Consider the following 15,771-nt stretch of genomic DNA (forward strand, 5'->3'; position numbering starts at 1 on the left):
TTTAATATAAATTGAGTTCAATCATAATCTGTAAAAAATATTATTTTTCAGTTTTAAAAAATCCCTTGCATATCCAAGTGGAATTTTTTTTTTTTAAATGTAATATATCCTCTAACGTGTTCCCTAACGATTTTATTTTTGTGCTCTTGACTTGATATACAATCGGCTCTTAATACATTGTCTTAGCTCCCTACTTTGTACACCAATAATCAGCGGATATTGTCTGATAGAGTGCACACGAGAAAAAAACGGGCTGTTATCGTGTAACTCTTGGCACAGAAGAAATTTTCTTCCTATTAATAATATTTTTACTTTGGGAAAAGATTGGCGCAATCAGGAAGCCTTTTAAACGAGCACCTTGGGAGGCGATTAACGGTATTTAATGGTGACCGCGTGAAACCTGTGACATGCTGATGAATCTCTTGAGGCGCCTTTGCTAGATTGGCCTTTGTTTACAGGGGCACCTCTTCAAATGCTCGAATATTTATTTAGGTTCTCTTTCTCTCATCTTTAGAGACCTTTAGAGGAATTAAATTCAGTTAACAGTAATAATGCATTTGTGTTTATTGATAGACAATATGTATAGAGTTTAAAACATGATTAGTTTTTGAGATAATGTCTGATAAACCACTTAGAAACTGGAAAAATATAATTCGCATATATATATATATATGTGTGTGTGTGTGTGTGTGTAATACAAAAATTATAAATACTTTTGTATTAATAAAACCATTAAAACTTTTTCGTTTTCATAAAATGTCTTTGGTAAAGAATAGGTGTAAAAATTCTATTTTGGGACTTCAAGGCTGAAAACATACCATTGAATTATAATAAGATTTATATTTCAAAGGAGGAGTTATTTTTAGAATCTTGTCCCCCTTTCACTTCCATATTAGGAAGCATTAAATGATTTTCCATAATGCTTAGAGTTACAAGGTATGTACGACTGGAACCTAATTACATCAAAATCTCTAAGTATTTAATGTGAGACCGATGGTTTTCGCATGTCCCTTGCTGAATAACGTGTTCCATAACATATCTGCCGGAACCATCCGGAGTTTCGTCCACACCCCCTCCCTTGTGGAGTGGGGATGTGAACTGTTATAACCACCAGCCTACCTTTAAATAAACCTTTTTATAACTTATTCTGGATTATGACTGCATTATTAAAGCTGAATACAACAATGATAACAGGGATGTAGCCCTGTTACTATATATATATATATGGGTCATTCTCACAAAAACAGTCATTTTCATGTCCCCAGTATATTTTAGGTTTGTTTTACAGCTTACGAAAAAAAAAATTCAGGGAAAGTGTCCTTCAGAATGCAAGCTAACAAAAGAATAAAAATAAAATTATCAATTTTTATTTTTTATTTATTTTAGGTAATTAAAATATACCAATATGTCATTCCCTCACTTGTCCCCACTGCTGATTTAAAAAAAGAAAAAAATTGTTTCTGAAATAAGAATTTTTTTTTTACAAATTTGTGTTTTTTATTTCAGAATACTGAAATATAGAATTCAGAAAATCAATTTTAAATTTAATTTCTGATAAAAATATTAACACAGCACTATTTTAAACTTTGTCCCCAGTGTTTCGCGTCATTCCCTCACAACAATGTTCTTATCACCTGCAATCTTCTTAGAATAAAAATATTTTAATAAAAACTTCAGAAGTTAACAACTGGCATCATAGAACAAAATCGCAGTATGTTTCCATCTTCAACTTAAAGAAGCTTTGATGTGGAATAAATTTGAATGAATCAAACCAGATAAAAATTTTTACATTTGTCATTCCCTCATGTCATTTTTTAGAGTAAAATAAAATACAACTTCATCGAGAAAGTGGATAATTATATGTTGCTTTCTTGTATGAATATAATTGTATGTGATTGACTTCAGAAATTAATTAGGCCTAACTGTTATTTTTAAATTTTATTGAATTCGTCATTCCCTCACTAGTGTATAAAGTGAGGGAATGACGCTGAAGTGAGGGAATGATTCAAGATGAGTATATTATTAATTTTTTTTTGGTTCAATCGTGCCAGCCAGTTTTATTTCCCAAACCTGTAAATACTATTAAATATATAAGACTAAATTATAATAAATACTAGATATACATAGTATGTTATCATTTTCAAACTTTAAGTAGATGTAACTTAGATAAAAATATGTATTAAAATAAAATATCATTCCCTCACTATTACAGTCATTCCCTCACTTTTTAAATAGTGAAAATAATTAATTTACTTATTAATTAATTTGAAAAATAAATTAAAAAATTAATAAATTAATTTATTAAATTAATTAATTTATTTATTAAATTAATTAATTAATTATTAATTATTATACATTAATGAATTATAAATTAATTATTTAAAATGTTAATTAATTTAAATATTAAGTATAATTTATAGGATACATACTTTCTTTATAATGCCATTACATATTTCTATTAATATAAAAAGTTTCAGAGCTTTTTATTCACTTTACTTTTTTGGGATTTTATGAACTGAAAAATGACAGTTTTCGTGAGAATGACCCATATATATATATATGCATGCTTGCGTCTCAGACCCTTTCTTTCCGAGATATAATTCAAGATTTAATGCATGTATCATTTCAATAGTTTAAAAATCACCGACAAATCCTTTTTTTTTTTTTTTTAAATCTTTCTTCGTTTTCTTTTTTCAATTTTTTTTTCTTCTTTTTTCAATTTGGGATAGGCGCGGAAATTTAAAAATGCAAGTTTAAGCATCATAAAGGAATAAATTGAATGATTGAGGCTAATTTGTTCTTTCAAAACACAGTATTTAAAAAAATTATATTTAACATTTAATTAATTGAAAGGTGCTGGGTTCGATTCCCGGGAAAGGCATGGATGCTCTTTCATTCTCTCTACTATCTGTCTTTACCTTGGGAGCAACGTTTGCCCGCTTAATATGGTGCCCCTGAATGAGTGGCCCACAAATTTGCCCTTCAGATGTCTGTATTGACGAAAGATCATTCCCCAGGTGAATATTGAAAAGAAAAATTTAAACTGTTACTGACTCTCAACCCCTGTAGCAGAATTTATGAAGTGCAACACTATTGAATCTGCAGCACATCTTCAAAAATCCTAGTTTATCTGCAACCTTAAAGCAGTCAGTCATTAGTTTATTACTGTAAAAATTCAGCCTACTTTAACATGTTTGTAGTAAAGTTCACAAATGTAAGATCCTTAAAAATTATACATAGAAACTTAATGTTGTTTAAATTTAAGTTGAATTTTATGCCGAGATACTAAAAAATATATAATGAATCCTTATGTAGTTAAGTCTGTAATCAAGTAACGAATAAATTCTTTACTTTTTATTTTCTTCTGTCAATTCAGCTTTTTAATTTTTATTAGGACAAGTTTAGAGATGTTTTAAGAAGGAATCTCAGCAATTTTCTCATATTTCCTTATTTTTTTAAAATAAAAAGAACATTTAGATGTGCAATAATCTGCAGCACCCGTTGCCGTGCTAGAGGCTTACGACGTTTCTAAAGATAGTCTCTTAAAGTAGCTCAAAGCACTTAAAAATTTTTTCCTGTCGTTCTTATAACTCAAGAATGGCTACTTTGCACACCAGAGTTAAATTTTTAAAATGAATTTTTATGTTTTGTTCTTTTTGAAAAACAAGGGTTTGTGCTTCTCGTAAGACTGTTCCTAAAAAAATCTTTGTTCCAGGAATGGTGGAAAATATTTGTAGTAGTTCATATCGAAAAAAAAATTGACATGTTTACGACACTGTATTAAAGCTAAAGATTGAAAAATTGTGAATGTGTCACAGTAATGTTTTTATCTTTATTTTTAAATGTTTATATTAAAGTTTAGTTGTGATATTTTAAGAAACATTTAAATTTTGCATTCTTTTTAAGCATTTCTTGTAAAATTCTGCTAAATTTAACTGCCACTAAAGATTTACAATTTAAACTTAATAATTATTTCAAAGTCCGTTTGATTTCAATTGTAGCATATGGATTTAAAATAAATATGTATTTCATCCATCTTGCATTTTAAATTTTACCGGGCGATAACCTTCACCTATCTCTTGAACATTTTAAAATTATTGTTCTTGTTAAAAATTTTCTTGTTTCTGTTCATGGCATGGTTTCTGTTCATTCCATTGAAAATAATAATAATAACAAATATTTTAAATTTTTATTTGTTTTCAATAATGTTAATGTTAATCACGATGGTTTTATTATTTTGTGCTAACTGTATGCGATTAAATATGTAAATTTTTTTTAAGAAGAACTCATTTCTAAAATGTATTTTAATTTCCTTAAATCCCTTCAATGAAAGACAATTACGCTTAGTTTTTAATTAAAAACATTATTATTTCTTGCAGCATTTAGAAAACGTATTATCCTTTCTCCCAATTCCTGCGAATTCAAACGAACACGAGCTTACAAGCATTTGTTGCGTGTGGTTTGTTTAATTCGCGTGACTTATTAAAAGCAACTTCTTTTTTAAATGCAAAAACTTTGATGCATTTTATCGATAACTCAATTTCTTCCAAGAAGAGTGTATTTCGTGGAACTTTAGACATGCTTTTTAATGTTTCTCTGAGACAATTTAAATTTGTGTAAAATTGTAATGCTCATAAAAAAAATCAAGTACTTAAGATTTCTTAATTCGCTTATTTACTTCCAAATGATTATGTACTCAACTTACTTTTTTTTTCTAAGTCAGAGAAATATTGAATCTGTGTTCTTTTTCTATTTTCAAGCGTCTTGAGCGTTGCAGGCGAATTGTTTTAATGGTTAGCAAAGGCACACAGTTTGAAATAATAAAAATCCTTAATGAAATAAGTTTCTCGTTTTAAAGTTTTCTGGAATAAACGTCTAATTAAGTCAATGATTGTTCTGGATTGAGTGGTGAAAGACTTTTTAATCGTGCTCGTTGTGCATCGAACGAAACGCGTTCATCTTAGTACTTTAAAAATAAAACATTTGAATGTGCTCTTTACTTTCTTAATCGGGCTTTTATTATTTTTTTTTTAAATTTAATTCCTTCTGTTGCTTTTAACGTTCCAAGTAAAAATTTATTGTTCCCTTAAATACTTTTAAGAAAATGCATTATTTAGAGAAATTTAATGTGAAATGTTGGAGAAAATGTATTTTAAATTTCTCGGAATGATGTTTAAAAGGATTATTCTTTGACTTTAGGAATATGCAATCATTTAAATGTAACAATTTCATTAATAAGAGACATTTTCAGCTAAATCATTAACAAATCCGTTAATGGAATTTTAAAGGCATCAATTATTTATGGATATGAGAAATGAATCTATTTCGTGTTTGCATTTTTATAAGTTATTCATTTTTAGCTATATAAACTACTTTTATAGAAGATTTCGATTATTCGTAGTTATTCAATTAAACATGTCGAGTAAGCTTATTTTGTATCTTAAGTAGTTGTTATTAAAGCAAAATTCTATTATTTACAGAATTTTGACTCTGTAGCTAACTGTTATTTTCATTATTCCACAATTATCACTACTAATTACAAATATTAGCTTAATATCGCTATTCCCTCCGCACTAAATTAAAGTTTTCTACTATTTTTATTATTAAACTATTATTCCTATTCTGTTAATCCTTTTTCATTAACATTTTTACTGTCATGATTTAATCTTTTTTAGTGATTTTGTTTATCAAATTTCAACAGAAAGATCTTAAATTGTATAGTCAATTCAAATCAGTTTAAGTAATTAAATTAAACTTGTTGAATAAGTTGTTAAATAGTTATGACTAACACAAAATTCTAATATTTGTGGAATCTTGTAATTCTCTCCGTAGTTAACTATTTTAAATCTTATTATTTTGGTTTCTATCTTTAAATAAAATTTTTATCCTCATGTTTCATGTATATTTTGTTTGTTAAATTGTTCTGTCAACTAGTTAAACTTAAACAACTGAAAGTGCTAACTATGGTATTAAGTTTGAAATCAGTTAAGTTTTATGTAGTAAAAAATTTATAAATTTAAATTTGAACTGTTCAGTAATTAATTGAAATAGTAATTTATTATATATTTGAAATAGAAAATTGTTTTCATTGACTGTTTGAACATTGAACTTATCTTCGTGAAATCGAAATAAACTATTTATTAATTAATTGAAATTAAAATTAACTCTTCATATAATTACCGATATGTACTTTTAATCTCGGAATTTGAATATCCGTAATTTTGAAGAGTTACTTTAGAAAAAGCGGAAATTCTGAGAATTCTTCACCTGATTAAAATAACTCTCCTTTTTTTCCTATCATTATGAGTATAAGGAATTTCTTCCGAATTACATACTGTTCAAACTGTTATGAAACCATTTTTTATTTACTTGAAATAGTGTTTATTGTGAGTGAAATAATAAATTAGGCATTTCGTTTTCTTTGTCTGAACTAGTTTCACGTATTTTATAAATTTACTTTTATTTCTCTCATGTGTTTCAAAATGTATATTTTCCTCTTTTTAAGTTGATATTTATTTTTGTTTAGTTTAGTAATGACGAAATTAGAATTAAATGTTTAATGCACAGTGTTGTACCATATGAGCATTAGTTTTTTTTCCGTTTAAATTTTATCAAAAAAAGGCTTTTAACATCGTTTCAATTGTCCATTTATTTCTTTTTTTTAATTTCAGAAAACTAGTTTATTACATTAGATTGCATTGCATATAAATTTTATTACGTTTAACAATAACTATAAATATTCTAAATATTTCTTTCAAAATCATTTAAAAGATAATACCGTGTGTAATACATTGAGTAATCGAAGTAATCATATTTTGTACACCTTTAAGATTGGTTCAACGAAGATTTACATTTGAATATTAGACAAAAAGAGAGAAATGGAAAAATAACATCCTTTCACCAATTATAGGAATTTCAGGAGTGATACTATTTGTATTTGTTCGAAGAGCCAGAATTTATTATAATTAAATGTTTATTAGAATGAGATTGCAAATTTTAAAAAAAAATAATTATAATACAGGGATTAATTTTCAGTGACTTTTTACACTTCATATATGTTAAATAAATGATTAGGACTCTTAAGGAACTCTAAAAGGAAAATATCTAAATTTCGATAATCATAATTATTGTATTGTGTTGAATAATCTTATAAAATAATAATCTAATTTATTAATAATTGTATTAATATGAAACACTCCTTTACTTTTATTAATATTTTAAACTTATTGCAAGTTTAACCCCCTTAGTGATCATTATTAATTGATTCATTGTGTGTAATAATACTGTTATAAAATACTTAAAAAATAAAAAAAAAGTGAAATATCAAAAGTTTTTTTCCCGTTAACTTCAAGTTTATCCCTGTATATTAATTAATTTTTAGGAATATTTTAATTGAATTCAAATAAATATATAATTAGATTAAATTCGTATCCAACGGCTGGACTCAAATTGATAGACTCAGTTGGTTGCATGTAATAATATGTTTACATTTCGATAATTTGAAAATATTTTTCCCCATTTGAAACTTCATGGTTTACTATTGGTTTGAACTCACTTTTTTTAAACTTTATATTTCAGAATATCATTGGAGGTGAAGCAGAATTTGCCATGAAAAGTTTCTCCCACAGTATAGCGTCCTTTTAAACAAGGTTTGAAATTTTTACTATATGGTATTCCCTTTTAAAAAACCATCAGTGATTAATAGTCTTCTTATAAACATTTGCATATAAGTATGATCGTATCAAAATGTTTAACATATCATTGAATGTTTAACATATCATAAAAATCATTGACTGTTTATTTACTGGAAGTCAAACATGGTTTGAAAAAAAAAAAAAAAAAAGAGAGAAAAAGATAAATAATGATTTGAAAGCATGTTAAACGAGCCTCGACCAAATAATGATTCTTCTATTACTCCAAATTTTCTAAGACGTGTAGTTCAGTCCATTATTTTGTGAAATGAATCTATGTAAGCTAAAGCATCCGCAGCAAAGGTATGGCTTTTGAAACGAATCATTTAACATCATTTTTTTTTCCTCGCTCCCTTACACAGAACTTTGGAAAAACACCTAGTGGAGGGGATCTATTTCATTTCCTCTACTTAATATGTTTTGATATTTTATTTTATGTCAAGTAAATATTTTACCCATCCCCTTTTTTCGGGTGTTCTTAAATATTGAAGGGTATGAAAAACATATTAAATGTCAAGGAATTTGAATGGCAAGCTTATTAATTTATTTATCTTACTGTTTGGATTTATGGGGTTTATTTTGGCATTTTTATTTACTTAATGCAATCTTTATAAGAATTCATTTCTTTCCTGTTGTTTTGATTTTTCAATTCATTGTAAGTTATTAGTTTTGATATGATTATTTTATTATATTACCGGCGCAGAATAGCCGACCTATTTCATGAGTTAATGTCTATTAATGCTCAACTCTGTAGCCTTATAATTTTGAACCCAACGAAAAAGACAAGGTAAATCTTACGTGATACATTAGGGAAAAAACTAGACTCTATAGAGGGCAAACCTGGAAAATATCCTATGGTTTGCCCGATGGCAAAAGTATTTTAACCCATGATAGGATCCATCTACCACTGAGGATATTTTGCGTTGGCTCAGGCGAACCGGGAGTAGAATTCGTATCCTATATTCATCTATGGTATTCAAAACTTGGGTCACTTCAAATAATATTTCTCAATGTAAATAATAATAATTTCTAAAACTAAACAGATGGCGCTCTGCGCAGTAATGTGAAATCATATCATTAATTGTAATCAGTTTTCCTCCATGCCACTGTATCATGATATCATCCGTGTTTTGTTATTAAATATATTTTGTTAAAGGCGTTTTGTAATGATTTAATCCTGAGATCATCTCATTGTATTTAACACATGTAATCATACTATCTTTCAAATTTACAGTTCCTTCATATGGTGCTAAATTGAGCTCCATTATCATATTTTATAAACTTCATTACGCGATACTATGCTTCTGCTTAAACAGAGACAAAGTTTTAATTTAACACTTTAGTAATGATGCAGAAAAATTGCACCGTATCATGGTTCAACTTTGAACTGATTATTTCGAGTGTGTATTTAAACTTAAATATAATTAGATAATTAGATTAAACTTAAATATAATTAGATATAAATAAGACTCTTATTCAACTATCCTTGAAAAATTTACATAATTTAACTGCATTTGCAAATTTCCCCACTGGATACATTTTAGAACCTCTGGTAATAAGAATATTTAAATTTTTAGAAAAAGAATGTGCTGGAATTCAAATCACACTAGATTACAGTAGAATCACTTAGGAAGAAATATTCCAAAAACAAAGGGTTTCAAAAGATTATAAAAGAGATTAAAAAAAAAAGTAAAAAAAGACAAGCCTTTCGGTATAAGGGAGACCTTATGAGACTTTTGAAAGTGGGACGATTTTTAAAATATGTGACTTAAAAATGTATTAGTAAAAATTTTTTTAATTTAATTAACTTTTTTTTTACTATATCGATATCGATGCATCGTATTAATCTGTATCAAATACTGTAGAAATGCTGATTCAACGAACACCGAAATATATATATATATATATATATATATATATATATATATATATATATATATATATATATATATATATATATATATATATATATATATATATATATATATATATATATATATATGTATATATATATATATATATATATATATATATATATATATATATATATATATATATAACGTTAATGAAAGCGAAACGAAAATCTTGACGAAAACGAAACGAATGAATATTCGGAAATTTTATTCCTTCTCTTTTTTGTACTTCACATCTCTTAACTCGTTCGGTATTATCAGAGATCTATCCAAATACTTTCACTTGCAATTTTGTGAATCTAAAAATAATGTTAAATCAGGTTTCTTTCGTCAGGATCCTGTTTTATTGTGTGAAAATATAGTCCAGTTTTTATCATTTTTTAAAATATTGCGATCGTAATAAACGAAAATAAAAGTGAGGCTTTAAAATAAAAGTAAATAAACTAAAAACAAAAAAGCTTTTTGTTAAAAAAATTTTAAATAGTAAGTAAGTTAAATTACTATTATCTGCACTTTATTTTCCTCTCCTGTTGCATACAGAGGGCCGTTTAAAAACCCATTTTAAAAGTAAGAATTGCTAGAACGGAGCATTTCTAATATGTGAAATATTGTGAACCCGTTTTTAAAATTTCGTGAAGGGTCCGTTTCAACGATAAAATAAGTCATTTTGATACAAAGTAAGTGAAAATTACTATATGATAAAAAAAATTTTATTTCCAACAAAATGTATTTAAATTTTTCATAAATGTAAAGAATATTTAAATTTTAAATGCCTGAAAATTTTTTGAAAATCATATTTTATTATTCATGTGGAACTTTTTTTTTCAGCGAAATATTTATCTCTTAAAAAATTAATTTCCTAATAAAAATAATCGCAATAGACTTCAATATTTAGCATTCTTAGTCATGGAGTGGCTGCCCCCTTTGGATGATTGTCTGGGGTCGTCGCATCCTTCACTCCCTCTTTTCACGTTTTTTATCATAAGAAACACTGGTTTTTTTATGATAAAAAAAATTAATAAAATCAGTTAACAGATCAAAATTTCTGCTGAAAAAACCCATCTTCTTTTTTTATTTATTTCTAGTAAAAAGTAAATAAAAATAAATGATTGTAGCTCTGTAAAAGCATATAGTTAAAGAAGAGTAAAAGTTAATTGAAAAATACGTATAACTTAATTCTGAAACTTTCGAACTTTTGTTGGATATTTTTTATCTTAGTGACAGTGGGCGTGAATATACTGATAAGACTTCATGCGAAGTCTTATCAGGTCAAAGGCACGTTCCTTTTTGAAGACAGGGAAGTTTCCGGTACTTTACACTTCAGTTCGCCTTCGATAGCTCAAATCAGAATTGGCTGTAGAGCAGGGGCACGTGGAGCCAAAGGGATGTTTCGATAGTTCTTTTGTTCCAAAAGAAGATCTGCTTACAAATTCTTAAATAAATAAATAAATAAATGAAGAATGTTTATTCGTGATCTTCTTAGATGAACATCAAGTGATGCAACGTTTGAATTAGTACGTGTTGCACGTTGTCGTTGCATTATTCGTTAATTTTACTTGCGTAATGAAACGTGCTTTTTCGCGGGCATAATCTTATATAACTGTAATTTGAATTTATAAACAGATTAACGTCTAAATAAATATGTTGTGATGCTTCCAATAAATTATTTATTTTTCAAAATATAATGATAAAACGAATTTTTTTTTGTATATTATTTTTTTATATCTAAGTCGATAATAAAATCCGTAAAAAGTTTTTTTTTCTCAATTGGAGTTAATTTATTATTAGTTACAGTTTATTAGTTAACAAGAGAGACAGGGGAGAGAGAATTTATTAGTTAACAAGAGAAACCGAAGAAGGAGAGTTAATTAGTTAACAAGAGGAATCGAAAAGACTGGTTTATTAGTTATCAAGAGAAACCTAAGATGGAAAATGAGTTAATGAGTAAAAAATCGAAACCAAAAAGGAAGCAAAATTGTTTTTATAAGGTCAAGTGTCACATCCTAGTATACATTTGCCCGGTATACCCTACGCTGATGTTTTTTTAAGGTCAAGTGCCACTGCCCGGTATATATTTAACCATAAAGCCAACTTAAATATTTTTTTCATTTTTGTACGGTTTAAGTGCCTTTAAGAACAAAAACGTAAAAAGAATCAAAACCTTCTGTCATAAAGTATTCGCGCTACAAATGTACCTGTCATAAAGTATTCGCGCATCCAAAGTAAACAGACAACTGATATCTAGCTTTTAGAGTGGGAAATTACCATTACGTATGCCTATTGGAAATCTATGGCCAAATGAGATGAAAATTATTATTGACCAAACTTTATTGGAAATTATTAATAATAACCGGTAAATGTGTTAAATTCTGATAGATTATTAACTTTAACCGGGGATTACTAATATTTACAGATTAATTACATTAAACGTAAAATCTACACAATATTATTTCATCTTTTTACTAAAACTGTTAAAGGATTTAATCAAATCACTCACTTTTTAAGGGAAATTACCCATAGAATTTTTATCTTAATATCTTCCGTGAATTGATCATCCACTTAAGGGATTTGATCACTTCTCTGTTTTTATCATCAGTGCGACAGATAGATCGCGTTGAAGCAAATCTCAATGCATTCAAAATAAATCGTTAGTGGAATGTGACGCCTGATAGGATTCGCTGGAGGAAACTCATTGAAGCGGTCTTGGTCAGTAGTCGGCTGTAGTGCAATTAAAGAAGAACCTAGCATAAATATTTCCTACAGAACTAAATTTCATATAAAAGCGAAAGCCTCTTTAACAAATTTTATTCAAAAATAAAATAAAATGTTAAATTTATTTATAAGAACAATTGAAGAGTTCTCATTATACAAAATTATGTTCAACTGATTTTAAGAAAATATTCCAAAGAAATATTTCTTTGTACATCGATCTAAAGTATTTTCAGTGTTGACGTATTTAAAAAGTGGGCCTTCTATTGAATAGGATAAACTTATTATCTCAACTTTAGATACTCGGTTTATTGCTATTTTAGAGCAAGAGAGAAAATTTATTTTCCTTTCCTACAAGTTATTGGATGGAGAAATAATAAGTTTGCGTTAAGAAGTGTCTAGCTCGTCAACACTCGTTGCTGTGTGCCGTCAACCCCCAAAAAGAAAATTCAGCAATTTAGCTGAAGCAAGAAATTGACAGGGACTTAAGACGTTGGCCGTCTTAATTCAAGTGCTTACCGTTAGACGCTCCCGTTTTGATCCGCCTGGCTATTCAACTAGCCTTTGTGAGTGCTTTTACTTTTTGAATATAAAGTGAGGGGCAATATTCCCCAAAGTTGAAGAGCCTGTCCGGGTAAAGGAGAAAAAAATCTTAGCCAGGTCCCGGAAATTGTCAGAAAGAATTAATTCAAAAGGCTAGGCATAAGCGGAATTCTGTCATTAAGCTATGTCAAGAAAAGGCGTAATTAGTATGCAAATATCGCTCCTTAACGTCATCCGTTAATGACGTCATGCATCATTCATAAGTCTTGACTCCCTTGAAGAAATTTTGCTAGCCTGGCCAGGAACAATCAGTTTTAGGCTTTGGTTAACTTGTCACCGCTGGTTTCAATAACATTGTCTCAAATCTGTTTAGAAATCGATGTTTTCACAATATAAAAATTTTGTGTTATCTTTTTAGTACAAAGACCATTTAACGAAGTTATTGTCCTTAATACAGCTTCTTTCGTGCCATAATATACTATACTATTCTTTATTATTTCGTTTATCTTACTTTCCGTGAAAAAAAATTGTTGGCTTGGCCTGGGACAGTTGGTTTCAGGCTTTGGTTAACTTGTCACAGAGGGCTTAAAATAACCTTTCTAAAATTTATTTAGAAAATCGGCGTTTTCCCGAAATTTTGTAACAGCTTTTTAGTATTTTTAAAGACTACTTAAAAGACTTGTTCTTACTACTGCTTGGAATTTCTTCCTCTTGCAATAATAGGATAACATTCTTTATAGTTATTGGGTTTTAAATTCTATTATCTACTTTAAATTTTATGAAATATTTAAATCGTTATTTAAACGTGTTCAATTAAAATAAATTCTTCTCTTAATTAAAAAAAGTTGAATTTTTTTAGAAATTGGTGTTTGAAATTGAAAATCTAGTAGTATATTTTCATGAAGTATTCGTAAAAAAGATATACTAAGTATTTTGTTGATTTGATAATGAAAGTAAATAAATAAATAATTGATAATGAAAATAATAAGTAAATGAATAATTTCTCGCATCAATAATTTTTATATTCCTTCGTGTCAATTTGGTAATTATTCAACTCATTATCATGTCTATTCAATACTTGGGGTAAAAAATTTGACTTTTTTGTTACTTTTATTACTTTTTTGCTTTTTCTTACTTTAATTTTATTTTTGTTTGTCTTTTTTAAAATCTAAATGGAGAATTTTTACTTTTTTTCGAAATTGAATTATCGAATAGATATAAAGTATTGAATGGTTTTAAAGTTTAAAAATCTTTAATTATATTATACAAGAAAGCTTTACTTATAAATATTTAAGCTCAAGTTCATATAATTATGTAACTGATAACTAAAACTGGAGCCGAAAAGCAAAATTGATTCTTTGTTATGCCACGTTTACATTAATTTAGTTAAAAATGCATAAATCGCTCAGTAAAATATATTATATTAATTAGTAATATGAAGCATTCCCAATAATGCCCAATGTAAGCCATAAGGTTCATCAAAGTTAAGACTTCAGAATTTCATGACCGACAGCATTAAACGTGGTCGACATTGCGCACAATATTGCTTATACTACCCTAACAAGCTGGTGCTTTACGATCTGAATCTGACTAGCCTTCATAGCCGTAACTGAAGTTCGAATCCCTGTCTTTCACAAACACAGTTCAGTGCCTTTAACCACTGAACCGCCTCGCAGTACTTCGTAATATTATACAGAAAAATATATCATAAAATTAATAGCATTTCTAATTTTTAAAATGTAGCATTTTAATATTTCATATTTCGTAGGAAAAAAAAATAAAAAAACATCTTTACACAAATGCATTCTGACGGCAAATACCAGATATATATCATTCTCAGAAATATAGATTATTGCTTAATTTAGCACTTAGCACTTATGATATTATGGCTCTGCATGCTTCGAGCAGTGTAGGAATTGCTACTAATACCAATCACCTGTATTTCTTATCACTTATCTAGTCATTAAAAAGACTTTTCATCATTATTCATATTTTAATCAACATTCATATACTTTATCACTTTACACATCACTTTATAGCTATTTAAGTTGTTTTGATACCAAATTAAATTTTAATTTTGTCACAATTTTTATTTTTATTTGACGCAATTAAATATTTTCACTTAACTTTTTATTTTTATTTTCACTCAACTTTTTCTATTTATTTTTTCGTTACATTTGTCTTGTATGATATAATAACTATACACAACTAATAGAGAAATCCTTTGGCAAAAAATTAAATCCCTTTTATCGAAATCTTAAATTCCATATAACCGTAAGCGCAATTGTTATATTATTCACAAAAGCCCGATGTCAAGTAACATTAATGAAAATGTAACCATAATAAGCAACAAGTGAAACATTTACTACCGAACAACTTAATAGGAAAAGAAATGAAGCTGGATAAAAAAAAAATCCCCAAAATATATAAAAAGTGTAATAATGTTTTTATTAGCTCTTGATTTATTAGAAACTTTTACTGCACCGTTTCCGGGAAAAATTGTTGCAAGGCGAAAAAAAAGTCCGGTGTAAAAAAAAAAAAAAAAAAATGATAACCGATAATTTTTTATACAAATTTTTTTTTCTTCCAGGCATTAAGTATATGTATGTATTTGTACATTGTCGGGAGAGAGAGAGAGCGAAAGAAAGCATTTGGGTACCTGTCTTTAAAAATGCCCTCTATAAATATTTTTTTTAGCTTTGTCTCTGACTTCCCCCTCCCTAATATTTTTTTTCCTACCCATGACCGTTTTAAAAGTGATAATAGCGCAAGAAGTGTGACGTATATGGATGGTGGCGACTTCTGCCGTCTTGCCGGCTGTGGCGCTGCAATCGATAGCGAGCGGAGTTGAGCAGCACAGGTGCTACTCGATGCTTGACAGTGATAGTTCGTTTTTTGCCTCTTATATAGGGGTA

General features: G+C 28.0%; 1 protein-coding gene across 4 annotated transcripts in view; it reads left to right on the top strand.

Annotated features, from left to right (window-relative positions):
- Positions 1-15,771, top strand: part of LOC107449700 (uncharacterized) — a 567,179-nt gene that overhangs the window by 47,225 nt on the left and 504,183 nt on the right. For all 4 annotated transcript variants that reach the window (XM_071187673.2, XM_071187674.2, XM_043043921.3 and 1 more), the window contains exon 2: positions 7,579-7,649. The gene's annotated coding sequence lies outside the window, so the exon portion shown is untranslated. The remainder of the gene's footprint in view (positions 1-7,578; positions 7,650-15,771) is intronic.

The sequence above is a fragment of the Parasteatoda tepidariorum genome, chromosome 11, assembly GCF_982258835.1.
Source record: "Parasteatoda tepidariorum strain Cologne lab strain chromosome 11, Ptep-v5.0, whole genome shotgun sequence".
In the NCBI taxonomy this organism is placed as follows: Eukaryota; Metazoa; Arthropoda; class Arachnida; order Araneae; family Theridiidae; genus Parasteatoda; species Parasteatoda tepidariorum.